The sequence below is a fragment of the Struthio camelus genome, chromosome 1 (genome assembly GCF_040807025.1).
Source record: "Struthio camelus isolate bStrCam1 chromosome 1, bStrCam1.hap1, whole genome shotgun sequence".
NCBI classification, from domain to species: domain Eukaryota; kingdom Metazoa; phylum Chordata; class Aves; order Struthioniformes; family Struthionidae; genus Struthio; species Struthio camelus.
Window position 1 is genome coordinate 43,674,995 of NC_090942.1, and position 22,790 is coordinate 43,697,784.

Consider the following 22,790-nt stretch of genomic DNA (forward strand, 5'->3'; position numbering starts at 1 on the left):
TTCTGTCAAGTGACGACCGACGCTTGGAGGAGTGCAAGAGCTGCTAACACTTGAGTCTGAGATGCCTTAGCTTGTTCTTGTAACCCAACTCCCAATTGTTTTATAGCCTCTACTACTAAAGCTTGAGGTCCAGTGGGCACCTGAGCCATCCTTTCTAATGCTTCCTCTATTGTCCAATTGGCACCAAGAGTGCTCAAAATATTACGAGTAGTAGTATTACAATTTTGTAAGGCACACTGTTTTAATAAGGCTCCTCGCATATATTCAGGAACCCCAGCTCTCTCTATAGCTGCAGCAGCCTTGTCTATGAATGCCCCAAACGTTTCGTCCCTGCCTTGTCTTATACCCATATAGACTGGAACGCCCCCTGGTTCTTTCACTCGATCAATAGCTCTCCTTACTAGTTGCATTGCCTCTCTCAACTTGTCTGGACCTGTCATTGCTTGTGCTTCAGTGCGTAAAAACGGTCCAAGTCCCATAAGCTCCTCTACGGTCACTCCATGCAACGGATCCCCAGGCTGTCTCTGAATTGCAACTGATTCATGCACTAAACCCTGCCAATGGGCATTAAATAACAATTGCTGATGCTGGGTAAATATCAATCGAATTATCCCTCGGCAGTCAGCAGGTAATAAAATTTGTGTACTCCAGATATAATCTAACATTTGTTTCGTTGGCTCGCTATGAACTCCAAATTGACTGACCGTGGCACTCAATTGGGACAATAATTTCCAATCCAAGGCTAAAATTGTCGCTTGCACACCGCCTCCCGGAATTGCTTGGAATGGGACAGGACAGGCTAGCTGTTCAGCCACTTGCAATACCTCTCCATCCCCCCGCTCCAGCCCTTCCCGAGCTAGCACAGCCCAAGCTTCTCTACGTTCCTTTGCCATAGCCTTAGCCAGGTCCGCTTCCGCCCCTGGAGTTGGCTCTGACAGAAACAGATTAGTAGGGCTGCTTGATGTGTCCTTGGGAGCAGACTCGTTCTCGGGGGCTGAGGGTACAGAAGGAGGAGGTTTAAATCCATCAGTAAAAGGAGGAGGCGATGGAGGCAAGTATACGGTAGACACACTTGGGGGTAAGGGGGCACCTTGCGGCCAGTCAATCCCGTACGTCTTATTCTTTTCACGAGCAGCAGATGCCTGTTTAGCCGCCCTCTGTGCTGCCTGATATCGTAATAACTCATTATGTACAGCCCTCCATGGTTTTCCAAATTTCTTGGCTAACTTGTCCCCATCAATTGCAGCCTCCCATAACCTATCACCCAATTTACGCCACTCAGATAATTCGTGAACAGTATGCGGGTTCTGAAAACAGCCCTGGGAGTGCCCATAAGCTAACAACCCAGGAAGATCCTTTTGTAAATCTATCTCCCTAATTTGTCTCTTTTGTAAGAGACATGTAAATAAATCATATGCTGCTTGCCTCTGCATACCTGAATATCGTCAGCGCTGTTGCAGCCCTCCAAGGTCTCGGCAGCACGTTTCAGCCAGGCACGCCGATGCGAACACCCGGGGCTCGACACAGTTTTTTTCGCTGTGTTTTCAGCCGTCCTCGCTGCAAGGACCTGACCACTCGTTGCTCCGTCGTGGCACTATCGGGGTCACCATTTGTCGGAGAACAACGGGAGACAAGCACATCCGATGATGATCAACAAGTCTCAGTTTATTCAGAATTATCTTATTACTTATATAACAGAGTTAATTAGCTCATACATATTGCAAAAGCCAAGCTCCTTATAGGTGGATACAGTAGAAGGCTATGCACTTTTCCCAAGACATTGTTATCTATATTGTTTTCTGGTTTCTAAGCCAAGAGCCTGTTTCTATCTCCTGCTGCACATTTTTCTATCCTAGATTGTACTGTTCCGTGCCCTGCCTACGTGTCCAGCTGCACTTAAGCAGGTCTTGTGATCTTATTCTCATGCCCCTTGTCACGTAGCCAGTATTCAATAATATCTTCCACACAAAGCTGAATTGCAAGTTTACTTGAAAATGTGCAGTTAATCGAGGATATTTATCAAACCAACCAACTTTAAGTTGGTTTTATGACAGTATGATGCTGTTGTTGGAAGAGAGTTAGTACAATTTATGGATGTAATTATATAAAGAATTGGGACTTTGTATTTTTCTAATATTCCATATTCTTCTCTTATGTTGAAGTAAGGGTCTGGATGAATTATCGGATTTAGGGCTTCACATTTAATTCTTGATTTCTTGATTTTCTAAGATTTTGAGCTTTGACTTTCTTGAATTTCTGGAATGGTACAGTATGCTATTTAGGCAATTTTGACTTTGCACTTTCAAAGCTTTTCATCATTGATTAACTCTTTAGTAGATGGATTATTTGGGCTTATTCATGATACATCTTGGCCTATTTTACAAGTAGAGCATATGGCAGATAAAACATACCTAGCACTGTAGAAATCTCACAGGGAACAGCTCACAGAGGTAGCTTTTTATTAATAATCATCCATATGCCAGTTCATCCTATTTGTTAAAAACTTCATGACCACCCATTCTTCCTAAAGGAGTAAGGCTATGATAAAGGTCAGTAGAAGTAGAGCCATGGAATTAATATTAAACAAGGAAAGAGAAGACAGAGACTGGAGAAGGAAAAGTCATTAATGAAACTTAAGGTTGCTAACCTGGCAAAAGAGTTGCATTGCATGAAGTGATTCCCAAGCCTCTTAATGGAGTATTTCTAAAGACAGCCTGGGAGACTGTTTTTGTAATAGTCAGTCCTTTTTGTCCTGATGCACTGTCTTAGCTGGTGAATTTAGACTGTGTATTCATTCACACAGTATCATATGCAAATTACTCTGCTATAGCAGTAGCTACTCAAAAACCTACGGTCTACCACAAACATCACTGTTGCTGTTAAACATAATCTGATTACACAGTAAACTAAAAGCCAGCTTTAAATATAGTGCTTGTAGGCACTTGTTTTCACTGCAGGATGTGTCAGTGTCACATTTCAGTTGCATCCTCCAGCCCTTTGGCCACTAGAACTGTGCAAGAACTGGTAGAACTGTTGCTCTAATTTTTCTGGAAAACATCACTTTCAGAAAAGGACCAGATGTGCCCAAGAGCAGAGGATATTGCAGGAACGTTATCCACCAGGAACAGCAGGATAAAAAGGACTCATTGTACTCATAATGTGAGGCTAGTTTGACCTGCTCCTTAGCGTACACTACGTGAGCCTCCTGAGGCAGGAAAGAGAAGCTACCTAAGGGAGCAGCTTTGGTGGGAGACCCCAAGGAAGATGCCCCTCAAACAGGAAAGGGGCTGTGTGGGGTACATACGTACTGGGGGGAGGAGTCGACCTGAGGCCTGGAAAATCAGGGCAACAGGATGAGAAATCGATTTCTTTCTCATGGTGGATTTGTGCCAGGATAGACTCTGGTTAGCTGGTCTTGTTTTGTGGTTGTTGTGGCCCTCTCACCCTCTTCCCTTCTTTTCTATGAAGGGGCAAGATTCGGATGCCAAATAAGGTAGGAAGCCCTGCACACACCTGAAAAGCAATCACTAGGAGACAGGAAGTTCTAATGCAGAGGGTGATAGTTCCTTTTCCTGAGTATTACAGCTTGCACACTCAGAAAAGCACTTAACGAGGTTTAAAACTGTGGCCTTGGATTAATTCTTCTTAATCAGTGTTTATCTCTTTCTGGAAATCTGCACGAAAACAGTATCTAGGGTCCTAGAGAACCAGATAAAGCTGGAGTAAGCAGCTGGTTCTTAAACAAGCTCAGACCCAAAAAAGAATGTGAAGATTAAGGAGAACAAGGAATGGGGGATTTTCACTGCTGTCCCTCAGAAATAAAATAAGTGGCCAATAACAAAGTGGCTTGCCAAACTCTTTTAAAACTCACAATGTGTGTACTGCAGAGCAGGTGGGAAAGGCTGTCAAGTTTATTTTTGCCAATAATTTGCAGAATGTCATTGTTCCTTTCAGAAGTGATATAGTATCAACTGGAGAACTTTCTCAGGTGGATAAAAGCCAAGAAAAGCTTGCTGTGGCTGAAAATGCCAGCAGGCTGGGAAAGCCATCTCCAGCTATCTGCTGAGCTCAGTGCATGACTACTGGTGAGATAACAGAAAGGAAAAGAGAATGGTGGAGGGGGAATAGGGAAGAAAAGCTCAAGAGAGAGATGTCAGCAGGAGACTGACAGTGCTGTGCACTTCAGGAAAACTGATCTGTAAGCCCAGTCAGGTTCCTTAAAACAGGCGTGCAGTCAAAGGTGTCACTGCAACCAAAAGCACTAAACATTGAAGCATGTCAGAAAGCCAGTAGAAGTAAAATAGCTCTCTCCAACTCACAGGCACCATTTTCCTTTCTTAAAATGTTAATTGGATATTTTTAAACAACTGGGTATTTTGTCCTTCTTCTGCTCCCCTGTCTCATTAGCTTCTTCACTCTGTTCCCTCCTGCTGTCTTTCCTGACTCAGCACCTAGGAAAGCAGCTCTTACGAGGTGATTGACACAAAGCTGTTAGTGGTGCTAATTTAGCACAGTAGAAAAACAGCCATTTGGCGAAGTCTAAAAGGGCAGCGGGATGGAATAATAAAACACTGCAAGGTAACAGAAAGAAAGAAAGAACCTGGGCTACTAGAGTCATGACACCTAGACCTTCCACATCCTGGGGGTCTCCTGATAGGGGCATGTTGGTCCTGCCAGGGTACATATGCCTCCCTAAGATGGTCCTAGCCTGCACTGTAGGCAACATCACAAACCCTCTCCCCACACAAGCAGTCCTGATCTCCTATGGGACTGAAGGCTGTTTGTCCGGGCAGCTGCTCACATGCTGAGGGACCCTCCTGGGCACTTTGGGCACCAGCATCCCAGCACTGCAGGGCTCACCGTGGCCCTGTGTACTTCATGCAGCCTATGTGAAGGGTCTGGTGAGACATTCTGCGTGGGATGGGCACGATGGCCCCAGGACCTCCAGCTGGTCAGCAGATAGCCTGCCACTGCTGGGAGAGGTGGTGGTCCTCATCTGCCTGTCTTGTGGTGGCTATATTGTGGCTTCATACCTGAAAAAAAGTTTGGCATAGCAGCAAAATGTAATGCAAACTGCAGCAGAGCAACAGCTCATGGCACAGATATTCATAAAGGCTGCTTTATTCTTCTTTTATGCTCTGTCTTTTGCTCTCTGCTCCATTTATTCTTCCCTGTGTTCTCTCCTCTCCATCCCCTTTCTTTATTTTACTTTTTTAGTCATTCTAACCTTGACAGTTAATTTTATGTAAAATATCATGAATAAAACAAATCCCAACAAGATACCAAATGTCTGTGTTTCGCAGTTTCTGTACCACCTCTTGGCTATTCATTCTCAGAAGGCTGTCTTAAAAATGATAGCCAAATCCTGCTCTCTGACCCTCATGTGAAACATGGATGTAAAGGAGAGTGAAAATCTTTTTTTCCTCAAACTTCTTTGGATCCAGGTTTTGGAATCTCAAGTCTTGGTCTTAAGGATCGTATCACCTGGACTGAAAGATCAGCTGTGAAGTCCCTCTGACTGATTCCTATGTTCTGTGCTTTCCAGAGAGACTTTGGTTGTGGCTGGTGCTACAGAAACCATTTGTGGACTTGCCCATATACAGTGCATGAGAGCAGATTTTATTTTGTTTGTCCGTTTAGGTCCTAAACTAAGTTATGTAGCTTTCATTTCTGGGTGCTTTTAAAAAAATGTTATAATTCAACATTTCTTAGTGAATTTAATATTTGGATGTTTTTGATATCTCTGAATTATCATTTCACTTTTTCTCTTTGACATCTCTTGTAGTCACAGGGATATCAGACTTTACCCTGGAACGGATCAGTGTAATGTGCCAGCTTGTATGCAAGCGTTGCATGCAATGCATGGTGGAGTCACACAATTATTAGAACCTCACTTATGTCTAAATTTGTTCACTAAATTTAAACAGTTATGCTTTCTAGAATATGTTGTAAGAAGAGTTAGTTCAATGGAGGAGCATGACTTCCTGCTTACCTACTATCCTTTTCTAGCCACTCAGAACAGTACCTTTCCCCCTCGTGGGCAGCGACAAGTGCAGTCCCACTAACCATATTCCACTGAGGAAATAACTGAGTGCCTTAACGGGTCATACGTGTGAAGCAGACATACCCATAGCTGTTAACTCTCCCATATCTGTTCCTCAACAGCTTTTGCTGGAGGTATGAAATAACTTAAGGTTCTCGATATTTCCAGGTAGAACCTATTTATTTTTGATGCTAGCAAGCTTCCACTGTGAGTTGTTGCTTTACAAACTGCTTTTGAATGAGGAGACTTCATTTTTCATCTCTTGTTTGACTCCGTGTACTGAGGCTGCAACTATTTGCCTCTTTCTTACCTTTCCTTGATGAAAGTGGCCCTTTGTGATCAGCTACTTGGTGCCTCTGAAACTGTAGAGATACTCTAGCATTTGAGTGAATTTTGTTCCATTTAGCTAACATGCTAACATCCTGTAATCCGTAGGTTCTAAGAAAAATCTGTAGGCACCTTACTTCCGCTCTTTTCAAGTGCATTACAGAGCCATATGACAACTACCGAGACTTTCATGATGTCTTACTTGGAATGACTGCACATATACGTTATCATATGCTTAGCAGAAATGATTGGTTAGGTATTTCATTCATTTTATTAAGGTTTTCCTTGTCTATATCTAGCAAAACTCAAGCTGAAAGTCTTGAAAATGAAAAGCACTGTATAAATATTAAATCCAGACCCATTCTTACAACATAGATGCTCTTTCTGTGGCAAAAAGACGGTGGCAAAGTGATGGCTTTCTACATGAACTATTTTGAGATTTTTTTTTAAATCTGCCCATAGTTTCCCTTTTTTAGTCTCCATTAAAAATGTCTGGCTTGAATTTTACATTCTTAATTTTGTTAGCAAAGTCTTCAAGGAGTGAACAAGGTTGTTTTGCATTGTATCTGCATTTTCCTCAGGAGTAGTCTCTGCTATTAACCTAAAATATACACAACTACCTAGATCCTCAAAGGCCTGCACAAGCAGCTGAGGCACTCACTTTAGATGAAGTGTATAAGACGACATTCGAGTGCTTTATGCCACTGCAGTTACGTAGGCTATATTCAACCAGAGGCTTTGAAAAGTTTGACTCTGAGGCTGACTTTTCAGGGACCCAGGCATTGGAACAGGTTTCCCAGAGAGGCTGTGGACTCTCTATCCTTGGAAATGTTCAAAACTTTATTGGACAAGACCCTGAGCAACCTGCTGGAACTGTACTTTCTTTGAGCATGTGACTGGGCATGATGACCTCCAGAGGTCCCTTCCATCTTGAGTTATTCTATGGCTTTATGATCTTGGCAGAAAGTCCCTCTCTGCGGGATCATCTTGAACAGATATATAGATTTAGATTATTTATAGATATTTAATAAAAGTGTTTTTATTGCCTTATTGTTTGGAAGTATATTGGATTCCTGTAATTGTAATTCTCAAGAACCTATGTATTCTGTTTGGAACTGCTGAGGAGCTTATATAGGTGTCTGAGAAACAGCCATCAGTATATATTGCTTAATTTAATCTCTCCATTACAAATCCTGTGTGGGGTGGCTAGCTATTCCAATTTTCTCCTTTATCAGGGCATGTGAGTTTTTGTATCCTAGTCTGTCTAATACAATGAGCAAAACAGCAAATGAGTTTATGAAGAAATTCTTTGCATTTTAACAGCGGCTATCAAGCTGGAAATGCTCCACAGAATATAGCGAAAATTATTTGGAGTCCAACATGGTTATGAGAGTCGATGACATAGCATTGAAAGCCTGTCTTTTTTTTGACTTGCCTACTCTTTATATCAATTTCAGTAAACAATTTTCAATTGCTTTAAATATATGGAAGAGAGTTAGATATTCATGGTGCGTTACTTCAGTGGGGTTATATCTAGGATAACGTTGGCCCTCTTTCACTGCTACCTGGGGAATATCGCAAACTAAAATCCCAATTAAATGTGCAGTATTCATGAGCTATGCCTTTGTTGTTTACAGAATTGCATTTCAATAAATAGGATTTTGTATTGCGTGGTTAATGACAATCAACATAATTACCATAACCTGGGTAGATGATTGCTTCTGAATTATAATGTATTTTACAAAAAATTTTGCTGTAAGACTGGAGATAATGGCTTTAATGGAACATAACCCTTTTTTTCCCCCAGTCTCCAGTAAGTACATTTAAAGCGCTTCACCTCTAATGTGCAATCTAGAAGATCAAAAGTAGCAAAGTGGAGGACTGGAAGGCTGGAATTGATTTAGATGCTACCTTTATTAGGCCCAGGTGTGACTGTGTCATCCCTACTGCGTTCCTAAATACTAAAGCATTATCAAAATATAGAGAAGCTATGCTTGCATATGTGCGTATGGGTATCCAAACATTTAAGTACACATCGGTACACAATCATTGAAGGCTTATTTATGCAACAGCATGACCAAATCCCTATGCTGTATCGCCTTTAAAAAAAAAAAAGTAAATTTTTTGTGTAAAGTTATTACCATAGGTGCCTCAATAACAGTCTAAAGCATTTCTGGTATCAGCAGCCTGGTCTTTGACAAAAAATTTTAGAGGAAATTACTAGCTGTTGCATGCAGATACACACTCATGATAAGATTTAGATAGCATAAAACAATGAATGTAGCCCCATTGACATGAAGGGCACCTTCCTTTCTTTGTTCACGTTTTTATACCCATCATGGAAAGAATAACAGAGGAAGGCTGCAGCAGAATTGCCGAACCACAATACACCCACATGTGGAGAACTCGCTCCCCAGCAGCTCAATGATGTGCTATAGCCTCGTCGTGCCCACCAGCCCCAAGCAGGCCTACAGCACTGGGGCTTTCCCAGGCTTACTTCGATTCTTATATCTCTGCTTCAGCATCTCACAGATCTCTTTTGCTTATTCTGTTTTGCCAGAACTGTTGCTGTGATTTAATTTTAGTCATTAGATTATTTCCCAAACTGCATGCAAATAGTCACATTTAATTTAAATATTGAGATCCAAAGTTTACTGAACCTTTTCAATTGCTTGTTACACTTTACAAAACAAATGATCTGTCCTGAGACCCATTTCCCATCCTTTCAGAAAAAAAAATCTTCATGCTCCCCTAATTATAGCCTGTTGCAAGGAAGCAATCCTTAATCTTTGAGACCTTTGGCACTAAACCAATGCCAAGGATAAAAGTTCTATGCATATTTTTTGTTCTTTCATGAAAATTCAGGCTAGTTTTCCTTTTTTGCTTTAGTCAGCAGAGAGCTTACTTGTTGTGAATGATTCATGGTATGTTTTCAGAATGTATCATGAATGACAACCTAAAATCTTTCATCTCTTGTTTGTACACAGTTCCTACAGCTTGTCAATAAGCAATTTGGATTCTTCCCAACTCTTACAATGAAATACTGAAACTTCTTGTTTAAATGAAAAATATTTACCGTATATGAGTATGGGTATGTTACTTACATATGAATTGAGCGGTATGTTCATTTTGATGCTCTTCCACTGCTTGAGGTTTTTTTTTTTAATTACCACCTATCATATATCTAATATATTTTCTTCTTTACAGGGTTATCACCAAGCAAAACTTTATCTTTGGTGTGCAGTAATACTGTATAACCATTTCCATTTCCCCTTTGCTTGAACACATGTAATGGAAACAAAATTAATGGTATTTTTAAACTTTCTTGTCAGACAAGATATCACAATTGTGATTCCTCATAATTGCATATGAATACTAAAAATACTTCCCCGTCAAGCATTGAATATGGCTACCTTAAGATTAATGAATTTGATAGGTCTATCTTTCTTAAACTGACTATTTTCCAAGTAATTTCACCCAAGTCCTTATTTACTTTTCATTCAAGCCCCTGTGGCAAGGCTAACTCAGATCATCACACACTGAGACCACTTCATAAGTAGGATTTGAGTCTCCTGACTGTGACCTGTCTGATTAATGGTGGTGGATTGACTTCTAAGCATCAGAATGTGTATTGTATGATACTCCAGGAAAGACACAGGGCAGTTAACAAACTCACTGAACAGACAGATCACGACAACTTTGTAGACCCATAACCTCATGAGGACTCTTCTCCTGCAGACATTATCCACAGTGCAAAGACACATATAAGCCCCCCCCCACCAACTACTTTTAAATTAAATGGCCCAGGTTACCCCCTAGCAATGAAGACACAGGGGCAGTAGGCTCAGCACCTACCAGCACCAGCCTACAAGTTATCCGATGACCGTTAGCTCATTCTTTGACTGCTGGCCTATACAGACATTCATACTTCTGTATCTTCCCTGTTATTGTTACACATTCGGTCTTAATTAAAGCCAAAATGGATAACCATCTGCCTGCACAACGCATGCTGTCATTTGATTATGAAGACCCTTACAGAAGTTAATAAAATTAATTTTACTTCTATACTCTTAAAAATGGTCTTGAGAAGCTTTGCATTGAAAAAGGCTAATTTATTTTGGCTTGAGCCTGAAAAATCCTTCTTAGGAGATGGAACAACAAGACGTAAGTCCCTCTATGCTTCTTAAAACTTATGAATGTGCACCAATGATTATCTTAACATGGATGTATTGGAGAGTTTGCCAACAATAGCCCTAACAGTGATAAAGGATGATGCATCTTTAATCTTCTAAGGCATATAAAGATATCTAGAGAAGTCTTGCCCTGAGAACAGACCCTCTTATTCTATATATTGGAATAAAATCTAGAAGAATCAAAGGACTATCATAGAAAGTTTTTTAAAGTATGTACAATTCTTGTTTATGGTTTAGATTGTGATGATAGCTCAAGATTGCAGCCAGATTCGATTCCATTATGCTTTCACTGCACAGTCACATAATTCCTTCACATACTCTTCACTACTCCCACATGTAGGAGATACTACGGTCTAGAAAGGAAGCTGTAATGGGTGATTGAGACACATAAGGCAAGAGTGGGATGAAGTAAAGAGGATATCATATGTAGTAGGTGGTAAAAATTGCCAGAATGTTAGTAAAAAGCAATCCAGGATTAGGAGATACGGATCTCTGCTTAATTACAGGCAAGCTATACTTCACAGTAGGTGTAGTAGAAGGAAGAGATTTTGAGGAGGGACTTGCGGAACATTAAGGCAAAGGCCTCTCTGAGCTTGTCTGGGGAAGCTTATGCCCCCGGCTTGGGGTAGTGTGGAAAAACACCCAAAAGTGCTTTTTAATGAAGGGAGAGTGAAGGAAGCATCAAAGGCAGAGTGAGGAATTGTCCTACCCTGCTGGACTGGGCTAAAGCAGGGGGAGCTCTGAAACTTAAGATGAGAAGTCTAAAGGAAGGGATATGAGGAACCAGATAAGGTTAATAACTGAAGCAGAGCGATTATAGCAGCAGCATTCTTAATTCATCTGATGGAGGAAACAGTGTAGGCATAACACTCAATAAACCAAGATTACAATAGCCAATGTTTTAGGTAGTCAATGTTAGGCAATTGTGGCAGCATGGATGGGGAGGAAAGGGGCTGATTCTTGAAAAGGCTGAGTTGGAAGAAACATTAGCATTTAAGTACCATTTGGTTCTGTGGAAAAAAATGGAGATTCAGTTAAAAGACGCATCCAGAATCACAGACCTGAGTGACCAGGATAACATCAGTTTGGATGTTGCTCATAATGAGGACGCTGCGAGAAAAGACAAGTACATTCTATTTTGCTCAGATTTTTACTGCTGAAAATCTCTGGGGAGATGTGAAAAAGAAAGAGAAAGAGAAAAAGAAAAAAAGGTAAAATTTCAGTTTGGAGGAAGAAAGGTCTGGAGCAGAGAGATAGGATTGTGAATAATTAGCATAGAAACAATATTCAAAACATCTTTTCTTATGTGATTGCTCAAACTTGATGCGCAAGCAGAAAATGGGTAGGAGCCAAGGAAACAATGCACAAGCTAGGTTAGGTTTTGGAAACAATATAGCTGCATCATTTGTGCTATTTGCCTTGGAACTAATGTAACTGGCTTCTCAGCAGAGCTAATTAGCCTAGTGAGAACATTGTACTAGGTATAGCTGATTCCAAGTTGGCACTGGTACATCATGCTCCGTTGTGCTTTATAGACACAAGGGAGATGTCTGAAGAAATATCTCAGGGACTCCCTTAGGGAATGTCTGGCTGAAAGCAAATAATGAAAAAAAAGTGCATAACTAAAAACAGAAATGTTGTTACTGCTTTCTTAGTTGCTTGCTGCATTTAATGTCTATAACTAAAAAGCTAGGCTTAGCATTTCTGTGACTGTTATATAATTTTGCAGTTTTTATTACCGAATCAGATAAACCGCAATCACGAATGAAGAATAAGAACAGAACCTTTTTGTCACTTATTGTGTGTTGAATAGAGCACGTATTTGCCTAAGACAAACTTAACAGTTCATTCGGTAGAATAATGTATTCATCACGACTGTAGAAAGAACTTTAAATCATAAAGGTTAGAGAGGTTAAACCTCTGAAACATGGTTGCTGGCAGGTTTGGATGCTTCTCTCAGGAGTCCCTTTAATAAAAAGTCTTGTATATTGGTCTACTCATGCAGCGACAGTCATAAATATGCCAAGTGAAATGCAAGCTAATTAGAAAGCACTTATTCTAGTCCTCCAGAGTGTATTAAAATGGAGAGTTTCACTTTCATGCTATAACTTACTCCTTTCATATTCAGCCCCACTCTTTTCTTGTAGTATTCCTAAGATCTTTTTCATTCAGTGACAGGGCTGTGCATGTAGCAGGCTTTTCAATATGAAATCCTTTCTGCACAGAGTAGAAGGGGTCATTGTCTGAGGACAGAGAGTCACAGAAGACTTTCAGGAAGTGGAGCATCAGCTTCTCTGTCCATCCCATCAATTATCTCTTGCTCCCCTTCCCCTAGGCAAACAGAGACATCTCTTCAAATTTCAGAACTAGTAAAACTGGGCTACCTCCAACTAGGGGTATGGAATTTATTAGAATCAGAACTTGTGTTTCTCACCAGAATAGCACAGCACTGATTCTTCTATTGCTATGTTAATACCACTCAGTAATTTTGTTTGGTGAAGAATGCTGAAGCAAATAATCTTGAGAGACCAAGTGCATTTATTTAAGGAGAAGCAAGCTACTCGGAGAACGGATAGAGAAATTGTTCAAAATTGAACAAATAGAGAAAGCAACATGAAATTACAGTATATATTGATGTTCTTGGATATTCTTGAGATAAAAATGAAGTTTCTCTCTCAAGTTATTCTAATAAAACTAAACTCTTCTACAGCAGTATCCTAGCCTGTGATTCAATTACTGGAGTGATACTTCACACTGATTTGTGACCCCAGCGTAAGTCTCAGATAGACTTGCTTGAGCTGTTCATTACAGGTGAAAACTTGACTTTGTTGAAGCAGGTTGGAATTTTACTACAGATGCAGATGAGAAGTGAATTGTTCATGTGCTGATCTTATTTCTCTTTGTCTATAGTTATAACCAATGACCTTATCTTCCTTGGCCTTGTTTGAATACTACCACCTAGGGAAGCAGAAAATAGCTGAGCATCAGGCTGTTCTGCTTAAGTCTTAAACTTTTGTACTTTGAAATTTGGGGAGCTGGAAAGGGACTCTGGCCTCCATAGCTACAGTTGAAGGTTATTCGGCTAGAATTTGGTTGGAGTTGGAGCCAGGGCTGATGGAGAGATGTTGGTGCCAGTAAGAGAGAGGAGTAGCCTTTGAGCTAGATGGTCTTTGGACTAGGTTTTGGGTGAACAATGAAATGGGCTTCTTGGATAAATGTAAGTCACAGACTGATAGGGTGTGATGATGTGACTGACCAATAAACCCCCAAAATGGAAGAAGAGTCAAAGGAGATGAGCAAGGGCAATGTGCCCATGAAGCTCAGGGAAGAATGTAGGGAGTGACTGACCACAGCTGTTGCAAAGAAGGCTGAATTTGTCTCAACACAAAGGGGACCAGATGGTCGCCTTGTTTTGGATAAATAGCTATGTTAGTTGAATGGATCAACTGACTATATCACAGCTGAGCGGATCAACTAGTGATGTAAATGTTTTCTGAGTCCATCAAAAGAGTGTGAATGTCTCTCTGAGTTAGCCAGAACAGCACTGGGGGAAGTGTATATGTATCTCGGCCTAATGTAGAGTATGAAAACTGAACAGCTAACAAAATAATTTTGAAGACAGCAATGGGCTTGAGCTGGTCCCTGGCAACTGGGGATGCCCAGCATCACGATCGTGAGAATACTATAGAGACTGATAATATTTGTATTGTGATTTAACTATATTGTAATTACTCTATTTTGCTAAGTGTAACTGAAACTTCTATTGTGATTTCAGTATATTGCTGTATCACTCTCTAAATTAGAAACCTATGTAACATTAAATATCTTCAGATAAGTAAATTTGCTATTAAACATTATACCCTCCACTTGTGGAATATCTAAAAGAACCTGGTCAGAAAGTACTGGACTCTGACATGATGGCCTAAGGTGAAGATGGAGGTTAAGGTCGTGATTCAGTTTTACAAACCAAAGGCCAAAGGCTGTGGCTGTACACAAAAGGAGTAGATAGACTGGGGCTGAGCAGGTCTCGTTTTGTTAGGTTTATATACAGCACTGCCTAAGGTGGCTGCGTTTAGTTCGCAAGGCAGGTTTTGATACCTGACTTAAGAAAACTTCTGGGTAGGGTTGCCAAACTTTAATGTCAAAATACAGCTTGCAGAGGGCTCTGGGTAGGAAGTTGCCCTGCGCCAAACTGACAGGTTAGGTGATGGGGGAAGAGATATGCTTCCTCTATCAGGTGTATTTATGGTGCAGTAATCCCTGCACCGGTCATGTGACCAGACCAAGATTTTGGGACCAAGACACAAATCTCCCACTCTCCTGCTACAGCTCTTGGGTCTGGCCTTGAGCACAAAGGAAGGGAACAAATTGGGGAGAGCAGTAGCTCATACATGTCACAGAATTTGAGCTCCTTATTCATGATATCCAGGATTATGGGACATACTTGGCAATTGTACTGCCAGGGTGGGCAGAGGGAAAGGTCTGTGGATCAGTTTTCTCTGGCCACAATTAGGATTAGATCAAGGGCAACACTCGACAAACTTCTTTTGTTTCTGGCTGCCGTATCTCACTCACATTCCCAAGGCTAAACTAATTGCCAGACTTGGGGTTAATTTAAGGATTAATTTTTTCCTTCGTGTCAGATTAGCAGAGACTGAGCAGCTCTTTGCTCTCTTGTGGGGTATGATGCATGGTCCATCTGCTCAAAATTCTCCAGGGATGTTTCAGCTAATGGCAGTGCTGTGAATCTCTTCTGTTCTCTTTCTATGCCATGGTGTAATTTTTCAGGCTTTTTCCCTTTTATACTAATGGTCTTGCAATTGTTACATGGCATGAGAGACTGCTTTACAGTACTTACTATAAGTGGGGGAGTGGATACTCTGAGCATCCATCTGAGCCTAATGTCCATGCTGTCATACTGCAGTTCCAGTGAGCTGAATTCAATGACCCAGAGGTTCCTTCTCAGTTTTACATTCTGCCTCAAACTGTGTGAGCTCATTCAGATCATATGTCACCCTTTCTATCTCATTTTCCTCACCTTTTCCTCTGCTGCTCTTCAATTTTCCCTTCTTTTTTTTTATCCTTTATCTGAGATATATGTTTTGCTGTTTGTTTAAGAGAATAAACCTGGCTCTCTGAAATGCCTGTGTACCAACGCACGCAGCATGGGGAATAAGCAGGAAGAGTTAGAGATCTGTGTGCGGTCGCAGGGCCATGATCTCATTGCAGTGACAGAGACATGGTGGGATAGTTCACATGACTGGGATGCTGTCATGGATGGCTATGTGCTTTTTGGGAAAGACAGGCCAGGAAGGCGAGGTGGTGGAGTTGCTCTTTATGTGAGGGAGCACCTAGAATGTATGGAGCTCTGCCTCGGGGTGGATGAAGAGCAAGTTGAGAGCCTATGGGTAAGGATTAAAGGGCAGGGTAACATGGGTGACACTGTTGTGGGGGTCTACTACAGGCCACCTGACCAGGAGGAAGTTGTCAATGAGGCCTTCTACAGACAGCTGGAAGTAGCCTCACGATCACAGGCCCTGGTTCTCATGGGAGACTTCAACCACCCTGACATCTGTTGGGAAGACAGCACAGCTAGGCACAAACAGTCAAAGAGGTTCCTGCAAAGCATTGATGATAATTTCTTGACCCAGGTGGTGGAGACGCCAACGAGGAGAGGTGCAATGCTAGACCTTGTACTAACGAACAAAGAAGGTCTAGTTGGAGATGTGAAGGTTGGAGTGACCATGAGACGGTGGAGTTCAGGATCCTACGAGGAGGGAGCAGGGCAATGAGTAGGATTGCAACCCTGGACTTGAGGAGAGCTGACTTTGGCCTCTTGAGGGACCTACTTAGGGGAATCTCATGGGGTAGGGCCCTAGAAGGAAGAGGGGTCCAAGAAAGCTGGTTAATATTCAAGCGTCACTTCCTCCAGGCTCAAGACGGGTGCATCCCTCTGAGGAAGAAGTCGAGCAAAGCGGGCAGGAGACCTGCATGGACGAGCAAGGAACTCCTGGCAAAACTCCAACAGAAGAAGGAAGTACACAGAATGTGGCAAAGGGCACAGGCCACTGGGGAGGAATACAGGGACGTTGTCAGAGTGTGCAGGGATGCGACCAGGAAGGCTAAGGCCCAGTTGGAATTAAATCTGGCAAGGGATGTCAAGGACAACAAGAAGGGCTTCTTCCAATACATCAGTAGCAAAAGAAAGACTAGGGAAAATGTGGGCCCACTGCTGAATGGGGCAGGTGCCCTGGTGACAAAGGATACAGAGAAGGCAGAGTTATTGAATGCCTTCTTTGCTTCCGTCTTCACTGCTAAGGCCAGTCCTGAGGAATTCCAGACCTTGGAGACAAGAGAGGAAGGCTGGAGAAAGGAAGACTCTCCCTTGGTGGAGGAGGATCAGGTTAGAGATCTTTTGTCTAAACTTGACATCCATAAATCCATGGGCCCCGATGGGATGCACCCACGAGTGCTGAGAGAGCTGGCAGATGTTATCGCTAGGCCACTCTCCATCATCTTTGAAAGGTCATGGCAATCAGGAGAGGTGCCTGAGGACTGGAAGAAAGCCAATGTCACGCCAGTCTTCAGACAGGGCAAGAAGGAGGAGCCAGGGAACTACAGGCCTGTCAGCCTCACCTCCATCCCTGGCAAGGTGATGGAACAGCTCCTCCTGAAGGTCATCACTAAGCATGTGGAGGACAAGAAGGTGATCAGGAGTAGTCAGCATGGATTCACCAAAGGGAACTCATGCTTGACCAATCTGATAGCCTTCTATGACGGAATGACTGGCTGGGTAGATGAGGGCAGAGCAGTGGATGTTGTCTTTCTGGACTTCAGCAAGGCTTTTGACACTGTCTCCCATCACATCCTCCTAGGTAAGCTCAGGAAGTGTGGGCTAGACGAGTGGACGGTGAGGTGGATTGAGAACTGGCTAGATGGCAGAGCTCAGAGGGTTGTGGTGAATGGCGCAGAGTCAAGTTGGAGGCCTGTGGCTAGTGGTGTCCCCCAGGGGTCAGTCCTGGGTCCAGTCTTGTTCAATATATTCCTCAATGACCTGGAGGAAGGGACAGAGTGCACCCTCAGCAAGTTTGCTGATGATACTAAACTGGGGGGAGAGGCTAACACACCAGAAGACTGTGCTGCCATTCAGAGGGACCTGGACAGGCTGGAGAGGTGGGCGGAGAGGAACCTCCTGAAGTTCAACAAAGGCAAGTGCAAGGTCCTACACCTAGGCAGGAATAATCCCATGCACCAGTACAGGCTGGGGGTTGACCTGTTGGAAAGTAGCTCTGCCGAGAAGGACCTGGGAGTGCTGGTGGACAACAAGTTAAACATGAGCCAGCAGTGTGCCCTTGTGGCCAAGAAGGCCAATGGTATCCTGGGGTGCATTAGGCAGAGTGTTGCCAGCAGGTGGAGGGAGGTGATCCTGCCCCTCTACTCAGCCCTGGGGAGGCCTCACCTGGAGTACTGTGTCCAGTTCTGGGCTCCCCAGTACAAGAGAGACATGGCACTCCTGGAGAGACTCCAGCGGAGGGCTACCAAGATGATTAGAGGGCTGGAGCATCTCTCCTCTGAAGAAAGGCTGAGGGAGCTGGGCCTGTTCAGCCTGGAGAAGAGAAGATTGAGAGGGGATCTCATCAACGTGTACAAGTATCTGAAGGGAGAGTGTCAAGAGGATGAGGCCAGTCTCTTCTCCGTGGTGCCCAGCAACAGGACAAGAGGCAATGGGCAGAAACTGAAGTTCCACACAGGAAGTTCCATCTGAACCTGAGAAAAAACTTCTTCACTGTGAGGGTGACAGAGCATTGGAACAGGTTGCCCAGAGAGGTGGTGGAGTCTCCTTCGCTGGAGATATTCAAAACCCGTCTGGATGTGATCCTGGGCAATATGCTCTAGGTGACCCTGCTTGAACAGGGAGGTTGGACTAGATGATCTCCAGAGGTCCCTTCCAACCTAAACGATTCTGTGATTCTGTGATTCTGTAATACCTAATAGTATAAACAGAGTATTTCCAAAATAATTGAATATGGTTAATGAGACCATCCCTTGAAGTTATACTATTCTGAGTAGTACCCTAATTCTAACCCATGTCTTTCCATTCCTGCATTAGTTTTGAAGTCAATGTTTCCACAAACTGCTGGAGCTGGAAAGGAATGCTTTATACAGCTTGGAAGTTACAATTATGTATTTTCATATGAAGCATAGCACTGTTTCAATCAGAAATCATTTTGAACACAACAGCCATTATAATTGGGTCATAATTGGGTCATAACCGAACTGAATCAATGTGAGCAGAGAGGATGTTAGTGAGAGTAGTGTGATCTTTATCTTCAAAATCTCATCAACCGCTAGGCCTAGAAAACAAACTGCTGTACATATTTGGAAGGCTGGGATGGATGATCAGCCTTGTAGTGGCATGTAGCATTGATTTCTGTTCATGGTGATCCTGAGTCATCAATAGTCAATGGGTTTTCAAACCAGGCCAATATGCAGACCTTTCTCTGGACAGGACAGGATGCCTACTTGGCACCATTCAGCCCTGGTGAAGTAAGGACTAGCCAGCAGAAGTAAATAGCACTTTAAATAAATATTTTTTGTTCTCCTAGGGTGGAAGAGTAAGAAATGCAGACAGAGATATATAAGAGGAATTGTCTGTGTAATGATTTCTTTTCAGAGGCTTGCATGGGGAGTGTAAGGCTCTTATACATGCACTTATCTGGAGAATGGCACTAATCACACATTGTGCACACAGTTTTCAGATTTAATAGCAGCTGCTTGGGTGAAAAGGAGGTTCTGCTGCTGGATTTTCTAATTCTGCATTTCTTTTGGAAGCATCCTTTCTGTACAAAGCCCTTGGGAAAAAAAGCAACTCATTTCCATTTTTAGGGGCCTGGGATTTGTGAACACTAGAAACACACCAAAGCTTAGATGCCATTCTTAACATTTCAAAGTCAGCTAAGCTAAAAGTCAAATACTGCTTGATCACAGAGAAAAAAAAGATTATGGCTAGTATTCCACCCCAGATGTATGAGACCCCATTGCTTCCTTGTTTCCTTGCCCCATCCCTAGGTTGCATACATTCTGTGGGAGAAGATAAGAATAAAACTCAAAAAAATAGTGACTTTATGAGGTACAAGCACTTGATGACAAAGAAAAATCTGTTTCAAGAGAGAACCAGTAAGAAACGCCTCTACTCCTTCCCCACCCGCCTTTTTTTTCCATCTTTAATATCCTCCTCTCTCTGTCTTGTACTGCCTGTTTTAATTGTTTCTTTGTCTCTCATTCTCTCTCTGTTCTCTAAATCTTTACTGACTCATACTATTCCCCTTCCACGCAAGGCTGTTTTCTGGTTTCTCGTGTGCCCACAGTAGTCTACCCTTTCATCTCACACCTTGTCTTAGTCTGTTCCCTTTTTTTACTTCTCAATCTATTTATTGAGACTGCTGCCAACCTAAGGCAGAACTGGCAGAAGCCAGGACCTGGCTTCATTCCACAGATGAGCTCTTCAAAGAACAAGCAATTTAGGAAGTCACTAAGCTTCAGTAATCTCTATTATGCCCTTATAGACAGTGTTGGGGTTCATTATCATCTAATGCAGTAAACATCAATACAGTGATATTAGGTTACTGGACATAAGTGACATAGGGGAGAGCAAGTTCTGATCTCAATGCACTGAGTGGTGTAAGTCTTAAGTAACTCCATTGACATTCAGGGAATTATACCGTATACATCAGTGCTTGAAAAGATATCTTCTGTTACTTTGTCTTAAGAGATCACCTCTGCAAACACTGGGCCAGATTCACAACTATTTTAGTGATGTTCTGCACCAACACAACTCTACTGATTTCAGTGGACGTAGGCCAAGTTTAGTGATATAGGTGAGACTGGGAACAGTGAACCTGACCCACAGATTTTTTCTGAATGCTTTCTAAAGTCTTCAATTATATTTTGAAAGTCTCTGTATTTCACTTCAAATTCAATTATTCGTATTTGACAGAACCTACTCCAGCATTATTGTGCTTTAAAAACGAGAAACTCCTCCAAGGTATACTACAAAAAAGTAATAACATCCGTTGTCCTTGAAGGGAGTACTGCAAGATTGTTGGTTCTGTTCTTTCCAGTAGACTGATAGATTTTTTTGTCCTATTGCGTCAGTTCATGGTTGCTGAATGTATTCTAAAACACTGAATGTATTCTAAAACATCTCAATTACTTTCTATTTAACAGACGTTTTTATTAGATCTGTAATCTCATGCCTCATATCCTTACAGTGTCCTCAGTGTTCTGCCGTTGCTAAACAGTTATCAAGAGGATGTATTTTCTCCCTGATGGATTCTAAGCTTTTCTTCCAGAGGCTAGATTTTATTGCAGATTTTATGTCAGGACAACAGAGGCTCGTTGTTTCTTCTTAATTGTTCCTCCTAGAAGTCAAAACCATAAATTCAGAAAGAAGAGCTCTAGTGATAATCCAGGCAAGAGAGAGAACAGTTTAGGATGTCCAACATTCTCATAAAAATTAATTTCATGTTCCTGCTGACCTCCTCCTTGTTGATTCATGACAGATAAATGGAACACCTATTTCTTTTTTCCTCTCTGTTATGTTGCATCAGAGAGTCCAGGCTCATCCTTTATCCAGCCTTTTTACTGCAGAATGCGGGCTGTAGGAATGCAGATAGTTGTGCTTGTTCATATTTTGGCTATTCTTTTTGCTCATGTCTATTAATTTGGCCCCTTCACGTACTGGAAAACTTCATCCACCTTACACTTCGGTGCTCAGAAGAACCTACATTACTTTAGAACCAAGACAATTTTAAAAAATGAGACTCGGATTCCCCAGTAATTCAGATGCCTTTGAAGGGTGTATTCTCAGCTAGAGCAAGGCTTGTGCTCACAGAAATTGCTTTTTAGCATACAGCCCACAGAGTCTGGGATCTGGTCTCCATATAGAGAACAAGAAAAAAGGTGGGCATTTCAGCAGAACTGTTTCAGCGCGCTGATCAGTGAGCCTGGCTATGGCTAACCAGTAAAGCTAAGATGCACAGCACTAGGGATGCTCCTTTGCTCAGGCAGCTGATACAGGGTTGTGAGCAGAAGGCATCAGCTGTTAGAGGTCTAAGGACTAAATTCCTTTCCTGAGAGGAGGCAGCGACCACTGGCCTCACAAATAACTCAGCAGGGCTCAGTGTTCTCTTCTGAAGCACAGAAAGATGGCAGCATTACCGCCTCCACTGAAAGAGTAGTCTAGAAAGCACACATGCCAGGAAGCAGGAGATTCAGGTTCAGTAGCTTTCTCAAGCTGTAGCACCACAGCAGCCTAAGCCAGGCTGACTGCCAGCTGCTCTGGTCCTGCCCGTGCCTCCGCTCCTGGCTGTGTGTTACTGCCACCACCTGTGCTAATCTGGTTTACCAGAAACTCTGCTGCTCCATTTCAGAAGAATAGCTTGACAAAGAAGGATATGGTTTTCTGCCAGGCCAGTTTGCTCAAACAAGCCAGCAAATGGCCTGGAGCCAGCACAAGACAGAGCAGCTGCTCCTTATGCCACTACCAAGCCACAGTATCAACTTAAAGGGGTACAGTTGTATATTTTGCAAGCTCCTGAAGAGTGCTGTGACTTCTAGGCTGTGTGAAGGTAGAGAGGACAGCGTGTGCCAGTCTGCAGAGAGGGAGCCAAGATTCATGAAAGAGAGGGTGACTCTGAAGCCTAGTGGTTATGTCACTTGCATGAAAGAGGAGAGGTCTGGATTCAGTTCTCCATGCCTAGCAACACTGAGGATAAATAACAGTGGCCAAAGGTCAGGAAGAGGAGTGAGAGGGTGGAATGATATCCCCTCCAGGGGATCATCGCAGATTATAGCCTCTGTTGAGTTCACTCATGTGCTCTCCTTTCCTAACCCAGTGCACACTGAATTGATTTCTGCATGGTGCAACGCCTTTCACAGGCAGGACGTAGTAGCCTTCCCACCGTTCAGAGAAAATGGCTTTTGTCGGTGGGAGGAATTGGGCCAGCTCCTCCATTAACCACCTATCTCCCCAATTAAACAGAAAGCCTGTCATTCTTAGTCTTAACCAGTTTGACAAGGAGACAACCATTGGTGGTGGCTAGTAAAATATGTCATATTTCAAATACACTTTTTTGGAGGGAGGAGGTTCACCTAAGTTCTTGCAAGGGTTATTGGCGCTGCCTTCTTCCCAATCCTGGCAGCTGCCTGTGCTCAGGGAAACCCGT